We start from the raw sequence: 23,124 nt of genomic DNA on the forward strand, positions 1-23,124 counted from the left end.
CTCCTGCCTGGCTTTCAGTCACCGCTGTCACTCGCCCTGACAACGCGGGCACTTAATGTATGCACGGCACTGCTGCACACGCAGCTGCAACTCCCAGCACATTGTGCTGTTTACCCCTGCTCTTTTGTACCAGGGCCTGCAGTAATTTGCCTCCCAGTACCACAAAATTCCTCAACTTAAAAAATTTTGCCCTCATTTTGTTTGCTCTTAATAGAAAAACAGCCCTTTTGCAGCCCTGCCACCAGCACCAGCCACCGCGCTCTGCAGCATCCCAGACACAAAAATGTCACATTTCACATTTCCATCAGAAGGGTCTCCTATATATTTTTATGCATATCCTTCATCTCTCTCTGCCACACGTTCTTTCTTTCCCTTTAACAGTTGCTTAGCGTATTTTATGCCTTCTGAGCGGTACTGGAAGGGGAATTCCTGCAATGTACCTAAAAACAGACAGTAACAGCAGAGGGGTTTTATGTCCCAAATTACCTCCTAGTGCTGGTACCTCTGACTGCCAGACCAGGTGCTCCTGAGCACCTACTGCTTCACAGAGCTCCAACAGCTCCAGTCCAGTGGCTCTCTGAGTTTCCCAGGAGGAATTATCTGTCATTTGACTGATTCACCACTCAGATTCATTATGGTCCCCTACTGCAAAACTCCGCCAGACTCAGGTGCCTGCCCTCACCACCCCAGCTCCATCTGCCACATCATTAATGCCACTGAGTCTACTCCATTTTCAAACCTAAACTCCAAGCTGGTAGTCAAATGAGACACAAAACCAAATTCCCATCTCCTGAGCTACCCCAGGTAAAGCATATGATTTCCTGATACATAAGCATCTTTCTCTAGGAACTTAAAAAACCCCAAAGATAAAATATTTCTCTTAGTTCAGGCATCTCCCAAACACAGGGGTGAGGTCAGTAGAAAGATGCAATGGGAAATTCAGTGAAATTCTCTCATCTCAGTTGCAGGTCTACATTCAATAGGCTCGTGTTAATGCCCTTTGCTTTAGCTGCTGCAGTGTCAGAGTGATATAATCCAAGCAGAGTCACCTGAAGTAGTCCATAACACGCTACTTAGTTTAAATTCCTTTGTCTGGCCACAAATGTCCAGTTCTAGCTAAAAGCTTGAAAGTGAGACAAATGGTAAAATAGACACTTCAAGAGAATAAAATTGTGAAGTGCTCAGGTAGCACTGTGGAGAAGGGAGTTTCAATTCAGAGAGCTTTCCAGATGAAACAGACAATTAAACCCTTATTGAAAAGAGATTCTGCCATCCTCCCTTCTTTTCTTTTTCTTTTTTTTTTCCCTTTAAAGCAAGGGGAAAATAATACTGGGAATTTAGAAACATGAATTTTTAAAACCTAATAAGCTACACTAACAATCTACACAATTCCCTTTTATTAAAATATTTATTTGGAAACGCAGGATTTGTGATGAGGGCAGGCTGGGTAGGCAGGTCTGAATGCTGCTTGTGCAGGGCGCTCAGTGGGACCCCCAAGGCCAGGGCTGTCCTCAGCCATCCTTGGCTCAGCCCTGGAAAGGTTCCCCTCCTTGTCCCTGCACATGCTGGGAAGGAGCAGACCATGAATGGCACATTTATGGCATTTGTGAGGCAGGGGCTGTAAAGCACCCTTTTATATCCATGGGGACGGGGACAGAGAAAGAGCGGCGTGAGCAGTCTGCAGGAATGGAGACCTGGGAAGCTCCAAGCCTGAAGCACTTTCCTGGCCTTGCCAAACCCCCCAGTGCTCCACCAGAAGTGCTCCTGAGACCAACTTGCATCTGACAAAACATTTAGGTGCTGATAAAGAGACATATTCCATGGATTTGTTTTCCTGGGCACCTCCAGCCACACCAGTGTTGCTCACTGTAGGACCACGATGTCTGCTTTATTGTTAGTACAAAAAGACACTTAGAAACTCCTGGGGGGAAAAAAAAACAGCATTCACACATTCTCAAAGGGAAGAAAAACCACATTTCAGTAGTGGTTACATTTTCAGTTGTAGATACAGAAGTAGTTGCAGGCTCAATTTCCTTTCCCTTCCCTTCTCACCTCGCTCTTGTCCCAGTACCAAATACGTTCAAACTGAACAAACGCTTTTCTACCAGCCTGCTTCATGCCTCGTGCTTTTGGCTCATCTTTTATTGGAATTTTCTGCAATCTGTTTGACCTAGCCCAGTTTCCTTCTCCCTCTGCCTCCCTTCCCTTATATTTTCGTTCCGTGTGACTAAACTCCAGCCTTCTCCCTCTTGCTCTCACACACAATGCTATTAAAATTAAATCCTTTTGTGCAACTCTCTACTTTATTATAGGTCTTCAAGCCATTCCTGAAATCCCAAGCCAGTCTTTGTAGTGTCTTAGTTCACCTGAAGGCAAACTTCAGCACATGGTTTGCTTCAGATAAGGCTCCTTCTCCCCACCAGTACCGAGTTCACCTCCAAAGATTGCCACGTTCTGCTGCACACAAAATTGACCAAACAAAAGAAATGTGCGTGTTCCTTTCTTGCAACACAAAAACATGCACAATATAAAATATAAAATAACATTAAAGGACTGGTCTGATTGAGGAGAATCAGCCCTGAAGGAACCCAGTGAAGAAATCAGTGCTATGCTGTCTTCCTGCACCAGAAATCCTGCCTTGCGTTTCCAGGGATGAAAAATGCCTGAAAACATCCGTAGGCTCCCAGGTAACAACTCGATGATACCTTCCACTTTTGAAGGAGAGGGAATTTAAACCACCAGATCCTCCACCACCTGAGAAAGGTGTCCCAGCTCCCTGTGTGCAGCAGTGAGGATGGACTTTACCTCATACCGAGCAAACCTCCCAACCATGAGCAGGAGTGCAAACAGGCATTTCTCACCATTCTCCCAAACCATCTCCAAGCCCCATCTATTTTCAGCACCCAGACAATACTGTGATCTGTAAGTCCTCAGCAGGCTGAAAAGTGGTGACAGAAGTCTCAGTTGATATGTACATGACTAACACACTCAGGGATGTTCCTCTGGGACAACAAAGATAACAGCGCCCAGAGCAAAACTGTCAAGTGAAAGAGGGAAAGAGCTTCAAGGGAAAAAAAAAACTTAATCTTGAACTCACCAGTCACCAAGTACTCATGCAAGAATTGCTTTTCTTCCTTTTTTTCTGAAAAATAAACTTGTCTTGGAACAACTGAAGGTGTTATCACCACCACTGGACTCACCACTGTCCATAAGCACCATAAACCACTGTCCATAAACACAGAATGGGAGGAAGTTGTCTGGGGAGAAGACAAAGATGAAGCCATTGAGTCAGGAGAGGAAAAGCAGACCAGAACCTTGGGACTTGGACACTTGGCCGTTCCTCCTTCCAGTGCCCAGGTACCAGATGGGCAGTAAGATGTGAGGATAAAGCTGTGATTAAACAGCTCAACTGCCCTGATCCTGCAGCAACAGTGCTGCCCTTTGCCTGTCTCTCTGCAGAGACACTGCCAGGAAAAGGACCAGAAGAAGGGATTTGAAGGGAGTAACTCCAATTCAGGAATAACCAGCACAGAGATACAGACCGTGGTGCAGAAAGGACCACTGACACATAGCTCCTGGGGGGGAGCTGAATTTAGGGAGCTGCCACCAAAAAGCCTGCACTACCATGGGAATGGAGCCAATGTGGTGCTGAACAGCAGCACAGCTGCAGGCACAGCAGGAGGGAAACCCACCAGGAGCAAGCAGAGAGAAGGAGGCTCCTCAGAAAAGGGATGGTCAAATGCCAACGCTGGAGATGGGTGTGAGCAGCCCCTTCTCAATTAAGCTCTGTTTGATGATGCGGGGAAGGGAGGAGACTCAGAAGACTCGTTTGGCAACAGAAAGTCATGACTGCAAATACCAATTTTGATCCTGAAGCCCAGAAGGAGGAGTGACCAAACACAGGGGTGTCTTTCCTACACTGTGGATTTGCCAGGCTGCCTCGACTTCCCTCTCTTTGGGTGCTGCAATGCAGTGAAATCCAGGTGCTTTGTGAAATGAAAATGCTGCAGAAGCTCTGGGTGCAAATGCAGCATGTGCAAAAGCCCTTTTATTCAAACTGTGCTACTTAACGAAGTGGTTCGTGAAACCACTTTCGAGCCTTCAGCAATTTTCCCTGCTTGAAGAAATCATTTTAGCATCTTCTTCATGGGTTGTTCATAGACTTCAAACCTCCAAGTTCACCCCATGGGGTCACCTGCAAGGGCACTGCAGGCTGGGGATCACAAGTACAGCAGAACTGGAAAGTTCATTTCACATATTGTTTCAGCCCCAGTACTTAATTCTGGGAGGAGGTGATTTTGCATCAGAATGAGACATGCTGGGTACAAACCACAGATTACTTTTCAGAGGAGTTAATCTTCCTATCCATTATCTGGAGTAATTCAAAAAGCACAAAAAAATGGAACTGTTCTTGAAGAAAGAATTCATGTTCAGGTAATTACAAATAACAGACACATCTGGTTATCTTAATTGTTTGGGAATGTCTCAATTATCTAAGAATGTTTTCATAAGGACTCGGAGACAGTAAAACTTTCTCACGGCAGATTGCATTCACTGATGAGAGGAAATTCAGTGGAGCTAAAACACTGGAGCGTGCTTAGACCCAGAGAGCACTTTCAGTCCCGTTGCCAATGGGCTTTATTCGCCTCTGAAGTACCACAGACTGTGAAGTGAGAAATGGGAAAGCCCCACATAGGCAGCAGCAGCAGCCCCTTTCCCTGCTGGCTGCAGCTTTTCCAGCACTCCTGTGAAAATGAAGGTGTTTTTGTGTACTGATGGTTCAGCCAGAGAGCGACAGCAGTGATTTTTCAGACATCTGCCCTGAAGAGAGGAGAGGAGAGCCAAGTAAAGGCGCTTGTCCTGCCTGAGGGCAGTGCAGGCGTTTGGTGAGTGGCACCCCTTCCCTCACAGGTATTTGGGGTGTCTCCTGCCCAAGGGGAGCTCATTGCAGAGGAGCTCCTGCAAAGCTGAATTCACCAGAATGGAGCAGAGGCTGCTCATCGGAGCCCAGAGCCGAGCCCCAGAGAGGGGGACTTTTCAAACACCTCAGGCAGAGCCTGGTCCCAGTGGAGCTCAATGTTTCATCATGTAGCCTGCAAGAATCAGCAGTCAGCCATTGGGAATTACCTCCCACAGCTCCGAACTGCCTGTGTGCAGAGGGGTGGCAGGCGAGGCAGGGAGGGGAGTTCTGTGCTTTTGCCAGGGTGGCTGTGCCCCACTGATGGAGCTGGGAGGGTTTCTTACAGTCTGTCCCCTAGTTCATTCCACTCTTCCACCTGGGCCACGGCCACCTGGCTCTGCTCTTTCCTGACAAGGGCTGGAGAAGCTCTCAGCTCCCGGCTTGCCTGTGCCTAACCAGCGCCTTTGCGTGGCAGACATGGCTGGGGTGAAATCCTGTAAGTGGAGCGAATGTCCCCCCGTGGCTCGTCGCACCAGGCAGGAGGGGTGTGCGAGGCTCCACACAAATCCCAATCAATATTATTTATCTGGCTGATCGTGCGAGCCGGCCGCTTCCCTCCACCTAATGCCCACTCCCATCCCCTCCACCCTGTGGGTATCAGCAGGAGGGAACCTGATGTATGCTGGTAATTATCTGCTGCTGAAAAGAAGTGCTATTTCTCTTATTTTTGTAATGCAGATCAATGCACATGTCACTACTGAAAAGCTGTGTCATTTAGGATGGAGCATTAACTGCTAGGAATGGATTTTGAAGCTCCCCACTTGTGGGTGGAATATTTTCTGGAGGAGTTGAGCCTTTCGAATGCTGAATTTCATTTATCCCACTGCCTCTTTAAGAGTAGTTGGTGGAGGAGAGGGTGTTTGAGAAAGTGACAGTTTGTCATCTCCTTCCCCAGTGAGCAGGAGTTGGGGACAAAGTGGTGGCAGGGAAAGAAGCAAACTGGCACGGGGAGGTGAGAGGGGGAAATGGCCGGCTTTGCAGCAGCCCTGCAGTGGGATGCAAGAATGGAGAATCCAGAGGGCAGCTCACGGGGCAGAGAAGGAAGGTGTTCCTGTGAGCAAAACCATGGTAAGGCACCCAGGGAAAGAGCAGCAGGAAGGCTTGAAAAAGGGCAAAAGCTGGATGCTACACTTGAGAGAGGTGCAAATCTGGAAATCAACACACACACACACGGACACCCACACACCCTCCTCCTGCCAAAAGTGCTACCCAAGAGCTGTGGACTATCCAAAAAGGGTCCATTTGATTTGCAGTGAGAGGGAAGAGTTTTCCAAGTTTCCTTCTATTTTTCACAGGAATGAAACAGAAACTTCTCTGGAATCTTGCTCAGAAAGAGAAAACAAACTCTCCTTCTGTCCATCAAGCCCAAATAAAGAGAAGCACATAATGGTCACAAGCTGGAGTTCACTGTGGTTCCTTACCAAGAAAACCTCAAAATCTGTCATATGGGAGCTATCAGTTGACATCCATGTAAATTATGAACTCCAGTTCTAACTGGGAATTTTTACTAACCCTCCTTTACACCTTAAGGGTTACCTGGTCACCATCAAACGGCAAAGCCTTACACCTAAAATGAGGGTTTTGCCAAAGCAATTACTCAAGTGCTGCTATTCTGCACCCCAAATCACAAATTAATGTGCATCTCCCTGCTCACACTGCAGCCTTCCTCAGCCACACAGTGAGGTGAGGGAGTTGACAAACCTGAGACTCACGGAGCATTAATAAAATGTGACCCATCCCTTTCCCCACTTGCTATTTGCCATTGTTAAAACAGGCATTTGCCTTACTTTACAGCTATGATTTTTAGAGCATATGTTCGCTATGTGCGGCTCCTTTTTGAAAGTTCTGTTACTCTTTGGAATTGCTCAAAAATGTCAATATTCTTTTGAGTACTTGATATTTACAGTTTGATATTTAAAGTGTGCAATTTGTTATCTAAATTGCATAGCACACATTCAGCTTCCCGACTGAATGACCTAGCTTTTATAAACCTTCCCAGCTTTCACAGGAAAAGGTTTTGTTTAGACACGAAACACCTTTCCATGATTAGACAAATATCAGCTACCTCAGAAAAGCATTGCAAAAAAGGGTTACGAACAAAGAGAAATAGAAATTATATTTAGAACTCCACAGAGATGCAAATAGTTATTCCCTCCTTCACCTACAGCCCATACGTAGTGCCCAGATTGTTTTTCTTTTTTACTGATGTTGATTTTCTTTTCATACTCAGAAAAGAAGACACATGGCTAGTTTGAAAGCCGATCAGATCCCTCGTTCATTTGAAAAGCTTATTTCTAAATAGTACTTGCAAATATGTGATGAGCATAAATTTGGAAACTGCTGAAAAACTAGTTCTGTGTGTCATAACACAGGGTGTTGGGTTTTTTGCTGCGGGACTGGAGGATGAGGAAAAGCCAAAGTCCTGCCCAAAACCCACCCCATGGTGACCAACCAAAGGAGGATCGGGGAAGCGGCGTTTTTCTGGACACGTTCCATGTCCCTTTTCACTCGAGCAGACAAGTACATATGACCTCTTTGCAATGATTCAGGGTTTCAAAGCTGTCTCCTTAAGCCTCTTGATCACCACTTGTCCCTCCCCATTGACAAGCTAAGCACTTACAAGTTTTGAAGCCTCCTTGGCTCACTTTTAAATTTTCCTTTCCACATCTTATGCCAGCAGTTACCCAGAGGGAGAAAAAAAAACCTCACCATATCCATCCTTCAAAAAGTCTAACTTTCACTCTGCTAGTCCTAATCCATTATCTAGGCCCACTAATGTGTACTACATCATCAGAGAAGCAATGCTCTGATGATGTAGTACAGCCCATGTACATGTACATCATCAGAGTTATATCCTTCTGATCTGCCTGTGGGTTTAATAAGCATTCCAGATGGCTTGCTATGCCTGAAGCAAGAATGGATAATCACACAGCTCTACCCTCAAAACAATAATAAAATAAGGACACAGTAGCACAGGGGCTCGTGCCTGCCAAAAACATTCAATAGACTGTATAATACAATAGTCCAATGTGATTGGTGAGGCACATTTATACCTTTGCTGTTCACAGGTGAAAGGGAGCAGGTTTTAAATAAAACAGAGGTTACAGATCTGTGGTGTTGTTGTGGGTATTTACTGGGGAGCAGGCGCGGGGCCCACGGCCATACCCCCACATCGCACCACACCCGCACAGGAGCGCGGCCAGAGCCTCTCCAGAGCAGTGCAGGAGGCACACAGCTAATCTGTTATCTCCTGGATTTGCAGGGTATCCATCAGCCCAGCTTCCAGCCATCAAGCACAGCAGCAATAAGTGTCACCAAGCCTTTCCTACCCAAGTAAAATTGTTCCTTGGTGGGGGTTGCTTGCAGCAAGTAGCGTGAGCGGCGCACGCCTGCCTGCCGGCGCTGCGACAGCCGCGGCAGAGCCGCTCCAGAAATGGCATTTTCCAGCCAGGCACTATTGCCCTTCTCCTGCCACGCTGCTGAGCCACAACCAGGCAGAGCAGGGAGTGCTGTCTGTTAGTCGCAGCGTTATTTAAATACCTACAACTCTAAAGTGTTTGGGGGGGGGGAAGGAGGGTGTTTGTGTTTTGGGTTTTTTTAAAAGAAAAAAAGTACGCACAGTATGAAAAGAAAGAAGTTAAGAGATGGAGGCTCTGTTCTCTCCCTCGCTTGAAGGAGTGAGGACAGGAGGAAGAAGGAGAAGCAAAGCAGCCCTTTGATTCAGTCGCCAGGAGTGCTCTCTCCAGGAATCAGATCTGTGGGACAAGACACAGGCATGGTGGCACTCATCCCGTCCCCAAGAGTGGAGCAAACCCTCAGAGCTGCTGAAAGATGAGTTCAGGGATGCCTTGCAATCAAGGGAATTTTTGAACTTTGAACATGAACTCTGGCAGGGATGGGATTTCCATCTAGGGTTGCAGAGAAAGACCAGCTAGCCAGATAGGCACAAGCACATCCGTCCTTGTAGGAGGAAATGGTACCTCATCCCAGCTCCCAGCAGATTTAACTGGGAGAAGAGCAGCTCGTTGACGTCAGCCATTTAGCACTGATGGGTATTTTTTTTCCCTGGCCAAACAAGTGGGTTCTACTTTAGCTTTAACATTAAACGCTATTAAATGAAATGAATACAGCATGTTTCCATCGTACGTGTTGCTGGAGCTGCTGTGACAGCTGAGAAGCTGCTAGGCATGATGTGTCAAGAAAATGTACCAGGAGAAAAGTACATGGAGCTACTGTCAAAAATACAAGCGGGTTTGAGAATGGCATCTCGGCTTCCGATGCTGCTGAAATTATTTTTTAATTGCATCTGTAAACCCAGGCAGATCTTTAAGGGTTAACTGCACACAATGTAATGAATTCAATAATGATGAGTTAAAAAAGGTCTAATTAGCAACTAACCACTTTATTATGAAAGGAAATGGTAATGAATTTAATAGCTCAAAATCATTAACAATATTTAGTTTGCTGGTACTTGTTCTCTATTATCCTCATTAATATGAACATTTAATATGTTTTAAAATGGATTTGTAATACTTTCTGTACCATGAGGTTACACTGACAAAAAGAGTGTAATTATTCTGTTAATTGTAATCTCTGTCTGTTTGTGCCCCAAATAGTAGCATATTTAGGTGTTAATAATAATAAAAAAAGGAGTAATTAAAGGAGGGAAGTTTAAAAATGTAATTAAACAAACTCTAAAATTGCCAGCTGAATCACTCTGAGGAAAAAGTTTTGGAAGTGAGATCTCTGAAAAACAAGTTTCGTCTACCATGATCTTCTCTCATTAAAAAAGAACGGAGAAAAGAAATAGAAGCATTACCATTCTTTATCCACAATGAATAGTGAAGTGGTCCCTTCCCGAGCTGGAAAGGGCTTGAGACTGGATATTTTGGGACATGTGCTTGTGAGCAGAGTGTCTGGCAAGTGAAGGTGCTCTCTGACACTGCCCCACGAGTGTGATCTCCCTGTGTGAGATCTTGTGGGGATCCAGTCACCTGGCTGCTCCTAAGACACCCAAACCTCATAATTCATCTCACAAAATATCACATCAACCATCCAACCCTCCCCAGATCTCCTGAACCTCTGCTTCCAAATGGAAATATCTTCCTTTATTTCCCCAGTTTTGCTTTTGCTGCTGGTATTTTGCTCCTACTCCCCTTTTTTTGCACCCAGCTCTTCCTACCGCATCAGATTTTAGTGGCTGATAGTTCCCAGTCAGGCCCATCTCCAAGACCTCTCCCATGAAAAAAATTCAGTGCTCAACTTTCCTCAATGCCAGAAGGTTTCAGAGTGGTTTGCTGTCATTCCAGCCCCATCTCCTCACTGAAAACAGCTGGAAATGGGGAAGGATGGGAGGGCAGCATCCCTCCCTCATGCCTAGGGACACTCCATAGGTGCTCCACAGGTATGGGTACTCCATGGCTGGGAGATCCAGCACCTCCCAGGGCACGGTGGGGCCCCCCACACAGCACCTCCCATCCCTGGAAAGCAAAGTACAAGGCTGACTCAAGGGTAATGCCCACAATCTCAGGAGGTGTCAGCATTCTTCCTCAGAAACATTCCTCGTCAAATCTCTTTTTAATCCTTGTGGAGCATGGTGGAGGTGGATGCAAGGTCCACAGACCCCCAGAATATTTACCATGGATCAGCCAGCTAAGGACACGGCTGTCCCTGTGTCCATGTCACTGCTCATGCTCCAGGACAGGTGTCCTGGCCAAGAACCCCCATCCCATCCACATGAGCAGTCAGCTCAAAACAGACCATTCTGTGTCTAATTTTTATCATCTGAGAAAAGGAACTAAAATAAAAATGGTGAAATTAAAGTGAAGCATCTCATTTGCCCACAAATGACATATTTCAACTTTCCATTTTATAGAAAAAAGTTGTGAAGGATTTTTTTTTTAAACTTATTACAATTTCCAATTTTTTTTTTCTGAATTGCCAGTGAAGAGAAAAATATGTGATTTGCAGAGCTCTAAAAATAACAAGTTAAAATAGTTTCTGCCTCTCAAAGGAGGCCTCTTAGTCCTATAATTTCTCCAGATTTTGCCTTTCAGGATGAGTATTTTAAAGAATGATATAATGTCATTTCTATAAGTATCGTCTCATAATCTGCTGCCACTGTTGGAAATATAAGTTTAGAGACAGCTTGAGCAAAAGAAATACCAGCTCACTCAGCTATACGAAAAAAAATAAAATAAAATATTTTAAGAAGAGGAACAGGACATATATTCCAAAGGTGAGCAAACAGTGACAAACATTTTTGAGAATCTTTATTTTGATTTTGATCTCTGGCTCCATTTACAGCCCTTTTGTGTTTGTCTACTGCAAACAGTTTAGCAATGAGTGTTATGGGGGTGTTCATTCCTAGAAAGAAAATTTTAAAAAGAACATTCGTATTTGTGCTGGAAGGGTGTGTACAGTATTTCATTCCATAAATAAAAAGTACCAAGTGTCCTGTCAGAATAAAGTATTGCTAAAATTGCAGTATTGCTAAAATTGCAGATATTTACCTTTAGCCAGTTAAGATGAAACAAAAAAAAAAATCTAAAATTCTTACAGTTATTAAAAATTCAAGTTGCTATTAAAAATTCAAGTTACTCAAGTAAAAAAGAACAATCAATCCATCTTCTGTCTAATCCATCTGATCCAGCCCATTTTTCATTTGTAAATGAACCTGATGATCTGTGCTCAGCAGGGACCTCTCTGGCTCCCAGGACTCACTCGGGGGGCAGGGATGCACCCAAAAAGGGGAAGGTGGGGAGTGGGGCCTCGCTGCCAGAGGAGACCTCACCACAGAGCTCTGAGGAAAACCACTGCTTCCCTCATCTCCAAGATTCGCCCCTGCTTATCCAACAGCAAGCATTTGTGGGCTGCAGGGAAAGAGGAAGGAAGCAAGTGCCAGATGGAGGGGAAAAGGAGGGTAAAAACTGCTGTTGTGCTGGGAAATGGAGGAAAACAGGGTGAAAAGGAACATTGTATTTCAGGAACCATTTGCAGCATTTCAAACAGACCTGGGATGGGCACCCTGACTGTCTATTCCCATGAGAAAAGCTGAATCCATGCAAATCAGCAGTGGGATAACTCTGGTTTGCAAGCTCTTAACAGAGAGACTTTCAAGGTTCAGAAGCAGATAGCACAGAACAGAGCAGGCATCTAGAGCCATGCACGTTTGTAATTCAACCTGGCAATAAACCTTGAGCCAAATTTGTGAGAATTTCAGAAAAGAGCCTCAAGATTTTGCTTTGGAGAGCTGGACTGCCCTTTGTGGTTTCCTTCTCATGCTTACCATGACAAGACATGGTCATGTGAGAAAGATTCAGAAATTACTGTAGGAAACTGAGCTGGTCCTTGGACCTTTAGTTCCGTTGGAAAATGGAAGTTTTCTTCTTGGTAATAGTGAAAACAGATGCAACTAGAGCCACAATGTCTCCCTCTTCCCACAGAGGAAAAAAGGCAGTGAAAGCCAAAAAAAAAAAAAAACCCTAAAAAAAAAAAGTGTCTCTTGGTGCCAGGATGCCTCTGTTCTCTTCTGTAAAACAAACAAGAAAGGACATAATATTTCTTGTCTGTGTGGAGGTTTCATTGACATAAACGCAGGTTTGTATCATGCCCACCTTTGCCTTGCAAGTGCACAGTGAAATGTGTGGTTTGCAGGAGGAGAACAGAGCTTCTCCCTGGCGGGCAGTGCTGGTTCCCAGAGAGGGCTGCCAGCTCCAGGAGAGCTGCTACTCCTTCATCCTGGCAATTGCTTTCCTCATCCTACCCAAAAGGGGGACTGCATGGAGAGATGAACCTTTCCCCACAGAGACATACAACTATCTCCTCATGAAATTGTAAGAGAAGTTCTGTTGCAGAATAGGTGACCTTAACAGGATAAATCCTCTGCTTTGGGAACAAGAGTGGAGAATTTGTCATTTACAGCCATTTTCCTAATGGAGGGCTCATTCTTGTAGTTCTGTTCCTTAGACAAGAGCTAATTGGAAAACAAACATCTCCTCCCTAGCTTGGGATGCCACCTCTCAAGCACGCAGATCCTGACAGCTCTCCAGAAGATGTGGTGCCCCAAATGGCTGCTCTTCAGGGACACCTGAACATGATCACATTTTAAAAAGGGACTCCTGCAATTCCCAGCCCGGACGGTCTCAGCATTTTGATGGCACAAGAGGGGGGTTTTTAACGCAGCAGAGTCTCTCTGTGCATGTTTCCAAGCAAACAGCTGGTGTTGTAGATAGGGACGGGAGAGCCTTCATCTCCACATCACCAGGAGATTTATTGTCACCACCTACCTAAGGCCTAAACAGCCTGCCCATTTTATGGCTCACAAACTTGGGTTAGTCATTGATCTCTCGTTGTGTGTAGAAAATCCTAAAATTTTCTGGCTCCCGCTCCAGCCTTCACTAACACAGATTTCCCACTATAAATTCAAGTGATCCATCATCTGAGCTCTTACATAAGCCCTTTTACTTCCTTCTCACCTTCTAAGTCCCAACAACCTAAGCTACAAGTAAATGACAAAGGTTTTGGTAGATCCTGGAAGAACACTGAAAGATTCCTCTCCCCCTCTATAATTTCTTGTAAACAAAAAACACTCAATCAAGACTTGCTTAAGGCTCAGAGGTACATTTAACACCCAACAGCACGAAGCAAAGGAACACTACGACTGTGCATTTGGCAGTGCACCACTGCAATAATTTCCAGGGTAAATGATCTGGCAATTTTAGCCACACGGATAATATCCAGGCCAAGGTGGCTAAATTCAGCCTGGCCTGCATCTGACTGAAGAAATCTGTCACACGTCCACAGACACAAAGATGCACAATACCCCTGACTCCACCCATGGCATATGCCAGCCTCCATCTTTTGGGTTATCAAGGCTAATTGCGAGCCACCAAAAATACTCTGACATATTTGCATAGTGCTATCTCATGAGCTGTGATTTATTTTACTAAAAAAAAAATAAACCCACAAAAAGACTTTAGGAAGTGAAATGAAGCCAAAAAGTTGTCTAAGGCAATCAATCTGATTCTATTCATGTCTGGTCTTTCTTTGCACACTGGTCATTATTAACCTTGTCCCTTTCTGGGCACCCAGCAGGATTTTTTCAGCCTTGCTGTCACCTTATGTATGAGCCAGGAGAAGGTGGGAACATGCAAAGAACATTATCCTCTTGGAAAGGCTGCGAGCTGAGTGGTGTTATCACTGTAATAGCTCCACCCATGGCAGAGCAGACCTTGCCTTCCAGATGTATCCCTGGGCAACCCCACTGCCAAAGGAATCTTTCATATCCCTGCCCTTTGTTTGAGCTGACCCAAGAACTCTTGCCTCAAGCAGTTTTTTTGGTCCTTGCACATGGAATTATTGTGAGCAAGGGGTGTGCTCCTGAGATAACAGGAGGATGGTGGGACCCAGACTCACTGGAAATGAGGCTTGTCTCACGTATTAAAACATGGACAATGCACCCCAAAGGAAGCACGTGCACATCCTGCTGCTCGCTAGTGCCATGGTCCCACCACCCACCACTAAAGCAAGTCCTATCAAATTTAACTGGCCTTTACCAGCTTCCTGCTGCCTCCTTCAGTTCCCAGGGGAGCCCACCAGTGACTCACAGGGCATTTCCAGAAAGTCTGTGGAAATCCTTTCCCACCTTATTTGTAATACCACAGGCTTTTAAAAGAATTTCTTCAAAGCCCTAATGCATTCCTTTACCTCCCAGAGCTTTGATAGTGTAGGTCTTCTCCACAAAGCCCAGCAGGCAAGGGTTGTGCTCCTGGCTCCTGAACCAGCAACCCTGGGTGCATTCCTCAATCCAAGTTTTAAACTTTTTTAATACACTTGTTATTTGCAGGGTATGACATGGGAATGGACCTGGCTGGTGGCAAGAGCTTGCATTTTTTTCTTTGAAAAGGTCTATTTTAACAGATCAAAATACTATTTTTAATAGCTTAAAATATATATTTTTATAGTAAATACAGGGCAGTGGTCCAATCCTTCCATAGTCAGTGAAATGAGGCACTTTTGAAAGATGAATTTGGTGCCATGACCTTGACTCACTCTCTGTACCCAGAGGAAAAATTGTGAATGTGTCACATAATGTCTTTTAACAACTTTTATGTCTCGTATTAGTCCTGCATGGCATTCCCATATACATCTCTGCAAACACAATACTATACTATACACACACATGAAATTCACAAAGGCATCCCAAACACTCTTGGGTCATTTCCACATTCCTATAAGCAGGGCAGGAATTTCAGCACTCTCTTGGTGCAATCCACAACAGCCCATCCCATAACCTGTTTTTTGCTGGTAGCCTCTTAAAAATATCAGTTTGCATTTATGAAATCAGCTGCAGCCTGCTGCTTATGCCTTGGAGTGGAAGGAAAAGCTCAGCTTGCCCCAAGCACTACTTCACCTGGTGTTTGGGTGGTCTCAAGCCAAGACCATACAGAAAAGGCCACAGAAAAACACTCTGTTTAATGACATAAGCAGTGTTTTTCTTGAATCACAGGCAGTGGAAATTTCATCTCTGACTACCAGCAGTCTAGGCTGAACACACATCAAAAAAGACTGAAAAAATGTTTTTGGGGGGAGACTGCAACTTGTCCACTCACATTCTGACTTTTTAGGACACTCCTGACGATGTCTGGCTGTTTGCTTTTCCACCAGGAAGCATGGGAAAGCAGAGAGCTCACGCGATTTGAGCACCTCCTGTGCTTCAGTTTTCTCCTTTTTCTTTGCTCTCCTCTTCTCTTGGGGTTTTGATCCACAGAGATCTTTAGGAAGGTTTATTTTTTCTACCTACAGAAGCTTTACCCATTAATGAAAGACTCATCTAGTGAGTTGACATCATCATGTTTTCATAACCTACTATTCCTGGATCACCCTGGTCCTCAGCAGGGATTTTTTTGGTTTGATAAAGCTAGTACTAAGATGAACATGCTACCTGTGACAGTAAATTAGTTCCTATTCAAGGTTTCTGATTAAGTTGGGATAAGCATCAGAAGAGGTTTTTAGCTGTTTCAAATGCAGGGTGAGAATCACTTCCGAAGAGGTGGAAGCACAAAAAGGCACTGTGTTCCTCATCTACGCATCCACACCATCCCTCTAGGGGAAATGTCTACAGACACCTCCACTTGGAACCATATTTTAGGAACCTTGCAGGGCAGTATCTGTTCTAATGGAGAGCAACCAGACTTCTTTACTTCCCTGAAAGATGCACTGTTTTATACAGTTTCAACACACTGGGTCTTCTCTGTGCACACACACACAGTGCTGGCAAATCTGGCCAAGAAACACTCTTGTTTCCAAGAAATGGGAGTTTACAGCTACCAGCGCAGAGCCATGCAAGAAAAATTAAAAAAAAACCTGAAGACAAACCCAAAAAGCAACAAGAGCACAGCTCCTCAGCGCCCTGCTACTTTCAGGCTCCAACAATTCTGTTAAAAAGCAAAGTGCAAACACACCCATCTCAATCCTCACATTTTAAACGCGGTCAGAATTAGCACACTGCCAGTATCCAAAGATCCAAAGGTGTGGACCTTGCTGCTCTAAACCTCCTAGAGCTGTATGGCTCTGGGAAAGGACAGGAACCGTAAAAAGCCTTAGCTGGGAGGCAGCTTTAATGCTCATGTTCAGGCCTCTAGTAAGTTGTCCCACAAAATGTAATGAGACCTCCTGCTTAGCCAGGGCTCTGATTTCCACAGTTTGTGCCTCCAGCACTCTTATATTTTATAAGCCATATTAACTCACCTCTTGCACTGGGAGGTTGGGGCAGTGGCACACTGTCTAATAATGGAACATATTTGTTAATACTAATAGACATTTGTAAAACTACCACATGCCCTCACAGCCTTCAAGTCAGAGCACAGGATGCTTGCTAGGCTTGTGAAATGTATGATGTAAAACTTGGGATGTTTTGGTTACAACATATCTCATTTATTTTTACTGTCATCACCCTCCCTGGTATATAATACCTGCTGCATGCAGAGTGAAATATTGCAGATGTTTTCAAAATAATTCTGGGCTGGTGGAGAAACCAAAAGGTCTCTTGTGCCTCAGGTCTGGTTATTTTCAATTCCAAACAAGTAGGTAACAAAGTTTCTGTGTGCTGGTATTTTAAAAGGCCTGGATTCCTCTGTGCTGACTCATACTTGCACTGCCCACCCAAAAACTCACCTCTGAGAACTCTGAGAGAGACTTCAGCCATTTTGATACCCTCAGGATTCAGGAATGAAGAGTAAAAAGATAAAACTAGTTTTAACTATTCATTAGTTTTTGGTACTTCAGATAATTTGTGCAATGGCTTCAGGGGTTTAATTGAATCACTTTTTCCCACCTTGTCTTAATTTTAATTATGCAGCAATCATTTTTACCAACCTGTGCAAAGGAGCCATATGAAAATGTGACATATGACAATACACATTTACCTAAGCTCTAGGACTACTGTGACCTACAGGCAATTAGCTACTGCCTCCAGCACTCAAACGACCAATTAAAGAGTTAACAAAATGCCCTCCAAATCACCTACATGTTCAGGTTTTTGGACTGCCATGAACATTATACTTCAACTGATATAATTTTTGACTGACTGATTTACTAAGTCTGCATTGGCTAAAATTCTTACAGCCATGCCTGTAAAACTGAAGAATCAGGTTTTATGAGGTGCTTTCATTGTCATTAAAGACTATCCCACCTTAGCCCTTTCCCTAACAAGACAATCTTGCAGCAGTCATTACAAAATGTGATCCCAGCTTGTCATCAGGGAAAAAATGGCTTGCTAGGTCAATGAGGACTGCACTAAGTTCATCTCAAGGATGTAAGACATCCGTCTGCATGGCTAGCAGCCAAGAACAAAAAAATTAAAGAGCCACAAAGGATTGGGGTTTTTTCGAGACTTGGCTCCCAAAGTTTTACAGGTAGCCCATTCCAGAAATCCACAGAGATTGAATCAGTAGTAACAAATGGATGCCTTTGCATCTCTTCATGATTTACAGTGTACCAGTGAGCATTTCACTGCAGACAACAGATCATCAACAGCCTGAAGTGCACAACACAAATGACCCCAAGACAGACAATTTCAAAGAAAAATGCATTCAGATGTGTGCTTGCATGGGAATAAGAGAGATCCAGGACACTGCTAATTATACCAGCTGAGGGAGAAGTGAAGTGTGGTAATCTGCCCAGGAAATGCTGAGTTCCAGTCCTGTCTCCAGCAATAACTCAACCTGTGGCTTTGTATCTGCTTTCCTCCCTCCCTCGGCTGGCAGCGGGGTTTAACAATAGCCCTCAACACATATTACACATGGTGCCACAAGCACTGACATTCTGAGAGTGCTCTGAAAACAGCAAATGGTCTGGGTGCCCACCAGTATCTCACATGTTGGGCAGCCTGGCATGACATGGCATTGCCTTCTATGACCAATGTGTTCTCACGATGGTATCTCACAGGCAGAGGGGGAACTGCAACTCATGATTCCATGCAAGGAAAAAGTGACTCTGCAGAGAAAAAATGCTAATCTAAGAGATTGGTACAGACCTGATGTTTGCTCGCAGGTCCTCAGCTCGGCTGGTGCTGTTTCTCTGAAGCTGACTGACATCAGACTTCACACCTGGAGGAATATTTTCTGAACTGGAACAGAAAGAGAAGAGTGTAACTGATTTTCCTTCTCTGGCCACAAAGACCCCAATTCTGCCCAGATTTACAGGTGAGGCCCCACTGGCTTTGCAGAGCCTAGCAGGTGCTGCTCTCCCGAACCTGAAGGCACACTGAAAAGCCAGTCCAAAAGCCACCCCAATCCTTGAGATGCCACCAGAAACTGAAGGTAGAGCTAAACAAGCCAGAATGGAATTTCTTTTCCACCCCCTGCACTTTGACTACTCAGACAAGGCACGTGGGGCATGTTGGCCGCACAGCTTCAGTACACAGACCGGCAGGGAGGTGAAGGGAACAGCACCGTGGAGAGAGATGAGTCAGCCCAGTGACTTGGGGCTACTTGTCTCCTTTCCACCATGTGGGAAACCAGTGTCTGGCAGCAGCAACCTGAGTGCTCCTGTTTTCCAAGCCAGTGGCTTCAGGGAGCATCATGGAGGTGACATTCTGGGCCTTCCAGGGGTTGGGGAAATCAATATTGGCAGTGTGAAAGACACTTGATGACAGAGTCAGAAAAATGGTGCTTTATCAGCGGAGGAGACAAGAGGGAAAAGAGGCAGTTGTAAATGGCCAAGTATAAAAACCAAAATAAATATACGAAAACCATACTAACCAACCACCACCAAAAGCAAAAATAAAGACAAAACAGCAAAAAAAAAAAATCCAATAATGGCAAAACAAAAAAAAAATTGAAAACAAACCAAAAAACCCAGCCAACCCTCAAAACTCCCAATACATTATTTGTTTGGCTGCATCTTCCACAAAGCCCAGTGAACAAGAGTGAAGAAAGCAACTGTTTGACACCCAGAACTGCTTTGCTTTGAAAAATATGGAGACAACCTTAACAATGAAGAGTCGGGATTCCATAGGGTTGTTTACGTATGGAATACAGGCAAATGCATACCATTATGTAGAAGTGTGTCTGTGTTTAATGCAGCATTAACACCAATTCTTGCACCCTTATGAAATGATATATTAAAAAGAAAGAGAGGAAGAAAGGAAAAGCAAGCTAGATTTTTTTTTCCCCCCTCTTTTTACAAACATGATGCAGTTTACAGAAGCATGGTCCTTTTTTAGGAAGAATTCTAAACGCATCATTCAAATATTGTTTGAGCTGAATACATGATATACATATCATGAATACATATAATCACAGCACGGTCTTTTGTGGAAGCTCTGAAAATAGCAGTGGAAAAAGCTGACCATGAGTTTCCATCTAAGGATTTGCATTTGGTTAACATGTGTGAACCAACTCCATTCATCCCATCCTCAATGGGAACTCTCCTGCTGCTCCAAATGGCCAAGCTGAAGAGTTTGGCCTGGATGGCAGGAATCATTTTGTCTGGACTGATGTCAAGGATGGCACCTACCAGGTCAAATTATGGGAAGAAATTGGGGAACTCCATTCTGCTGAAAAAATGCTTATGGGTTATGTACCATAGCAGCTACTGCATGGCAAACTGCTGGCAAAATAGGTGGCAAGTTAAGTTGTAAGTTACCTGCTGATTTTCATAACCTTTTTCCACCAGTTCCCCTGTGGCAGAAAAGCTGTGGTTCACTGAGAAGGCTCCAACTTCCTCCTCTCTATTTCCAGTCTTGCAGGATGTAGCTTAGTTTCTCTCGCTTCTCCCACTGCAGAGTGCTGGGGAAAAACAAAAAAAAAAGATAAAATCAGAGCAAAAAAGGGCAATGAGGTGGGTGAGCTTCAGGATCTCCACAGCCTGTCTCTGCTCAGCTGGGAAGAGGGAAGGTGTGTGCTGAGGGTGTCCGGAGGTCAGAGGGGACATCCCTGCCCCTGCAAAACCTGTGGGAGCAAGGGAAGCTGGAGGATGCGGGAAGGGTGGCAGGGAGGGCTGAGTGCTCTAAGTAGCATGTTTCCTAGGAAACCTTCGACAGCAAATATCACATTAGTCCTGCCTTGTGGCCCAGCTCATGTGATGTCAAGAACAATTTCTCACAACTCAGCTCAGAAGGTTAGCAAGACTTGGTGAAATGTTCAGTGACTCTGGCCTGGCTTCCCAGCTGGGAACAAAACAAGAGACTGAGAGTGTTTGCATTGTTTTGGAGCTTCGTGACAAATTCCTAACTAAACATTTTATTATTTTTATTCAAACCTTATGGTGTGTTTCCCTCACAGGTTTGCAGTCTCACCCAATTGCTGTGTTTATTCCCAAGGAACTTCATTTAGCAAAAGAAAGAAAAGAGAAATGGAAAAACCAGCAATCTCATGGAAAGCCTTGGAACACTTAGATCAATGTTCAGCTTGTGCACTGATTATAAAAGCTCCGTCATAGACTTCTGGCATTACAAAACTTCATTTACAACTATCCTTTCTAATTTCTGTCAGCTGCAGCCCGAAAATATCCATAGTCTAGCAGATTTAACAAAAAAAGACGCAAGATCTGGCAGCCAAACTCAGATATGAGATGTATTCCAGCCTCTGAGGGGGCTCCCAGCAGCGCCTTGGGCTGGGACCCAATACCTCGGGGTGGGTCTGAGGGCAGAGATGCAGAGTTTTGCCTCTCAAGGCTGCACAACACCCTGAGGCTGAGAATTTGGGGGGCTGTGTGGTAGCACAGACCTCCCCACGACATACCTGTTATGCACAGTGCACGTCTCTCTTCCCTGATTTCCTGCAAACCAGCCCAACTGGAAGGCGACTGCGGTGTTCTGTAGAGGGAAAGACCCACATTGCTGCCATTCCTGCTGTCTCCTCATTTGTGACTTCAGCGGCATCGGACTTCTAAGTTCTGAAGAGAAAAGGTACTAAAACTGAAAAAAAACCCTTCCTCTGGTGACACACTTCATCTCATACTTAGTGAAATATAAAGACCTCTTTAAGAGAAAGTAATATATTTAAACAAATTAAAAATAGCCCCACTAATTTCTTTTTAATCATAAGCTAACTTAGGTGTTTGACCTCTTTATTTCCTTTTGCTGCTTCTCATCTTCAGTGATTTGAGCCCTCACATCTAGAGGGGCTTTTTTTTCCTTTTTTTTTTCCTTTCCAGGGAAATAAGCGATGAATACAAAAAGAACAAGGCTGCTTGAGGTACCTGAGAAACACCAGCACTGAAATAGGCCCATCACTCCCTTTCATCCCATTTTAGGTGCAGGAGGCCTGATGGATCAGCTATTCCTCCAGGAAAGCCAGGATTAAGGGGGTCAGGTCAGCAGTGTGAGAACGCCTTTAACAGCAGTGTGGGAACACAGGGCTCCCTTATTAACACGTTAATGTACTGAACCTGAAGCTCATCTTAACGAGACAGAGACAGTAGAATCCCCCCCGTCAGGCCAAACCTGTGCCCTCAGAGCTGCTTGATCCACCAAGTGACAAATCTCCTGGAAATCTCATAAACCAGGGCAAGCGCAACATTAGGATTTACTGACCACAGCAAAGGTTCCTCTGAAGATCCAAAAGCTGAGGTTTAAGCAAGATGGCAAAGGTTGAGGTTACAGCAGGTGAAAACACACCGGAGGCCCCTTGTCCCACGAGCTGCTCTGCCCACAAACAGCCCTCACGCTGGGACATGGCACCTGCCTGTCCCTAAACCCCTCCTAAACCCTGCCCCTCCCTAAATCCCATAGCCCCAAAGGCTGTCTGACCCCAGTTTATTTGTGTTTTCCCCTTGTTTCAGCCATTCTCCCCTGCCCCGAAGGTTTCCACCCTCGCCTCAAGATGGCGGCTCCCCCGTGAGGGCAGGCGCGCACCCCCCCGGGGAAAGGAGGCCGAGAAACAGCCATTTACTAAATTATACAAAATATCTACTCAATAATAACACTGTTAACAACATAATTGAAATTTTAAAAGCCGTTTCCACTCACTATCAAACCTGGAGCTCTGATCTTTCCCAGCTGACAAAACCACGCTGCATTTTTTTCTCCCCACACGGTCTCCGGCCCTCGCACACACCTGTCGTATCACCCGAACGTGTAAATGTTTGCAGGTTTTTTAAAGTTAATTCTGTCCCAGAGCAGTAACAGATCTTATAACACTCTCAGCAATGCTTCTTGTACATTAAGGACCTGAACAAAGTAAGATTTAAACCCTGGTCATGCATAAATAATCATATCACCATCACCTGAGACACCTGGAAAAACATTCCCGCTTTCTTCCCAGCTCCCAGCCATGAAAAGCAACACCTCACCCATGGGAGGTGCAGACAGAACCTTTGGGCTCCCTACCATGTTGTCACCTACTAAAGACCGGGGTGGGAATGCAAAGAGCCCAATTCTTAACAATGCAGACCAAAATAATATCTCAGTATCTTATAGATAAATGATTCGGAAAGAAATATGTTCTTATCGTGAGGAAAGATCTATAACTCACTCTTAGCCCTCCATCACCAGGAGGAAATATACTGCGACTTGCACCAATCCATTATCTGTTCTTATTTTCCTCCGTACAGGTATTTATCTCCCTGGCTCACTCTCTATCAACCCAGCCACCCGTGATCGCCCAAGCCGCCCTCCCACTCGGGTGGGAGTCTCTGCTCCTCTCTGACCAGCCAGA

General features: G+C 44.8%; 1 long non-coding RNA gene across 5 annotated transcripts in view; it reads right to left on the minus strand.

The window, feature by feature from the left end:
• The window catches only part of LOC119698844, a 193,687-nt gene that overhangs the window by 26,742 nt on the left and 143,821 nt on the right, over nt 1-23,124 (minus strand). For all 5 annotated transcript variants that reach the window (XR_005256288.1, XR_005256285.1, XR_005256287.1 and 2 more), the window contains exons 7-9: nt 21,208-21,361; nt 20,111-20,253; nt 18,498-18,590 (exon numbers count right to left, since the gene is read on the minus strand). This is a non-coding gene — a long non-coding RNA (uncharacterized LOC119698844). The remainder of the gene's footprint in view (nt 1-18,497; nt 18,591-20,110; nt 20,254-21,207; nt 21,362-23,124) is intronic.

Source organism: Motacilla alba, chromosome 3 (genome assembly GCF_015832195.1).
Source record: "Motacilla alba alba isolate MOTALB_02 chromosome 3, Motacilla_alba_V1.0_pri, whole genome shotgun sequence".
Lineage (NCBI taxonomy): Eukaryota > Metazoa > Chordata > Aves > Passeriformes > Motacillidae > Motacilla > Motacilla alba.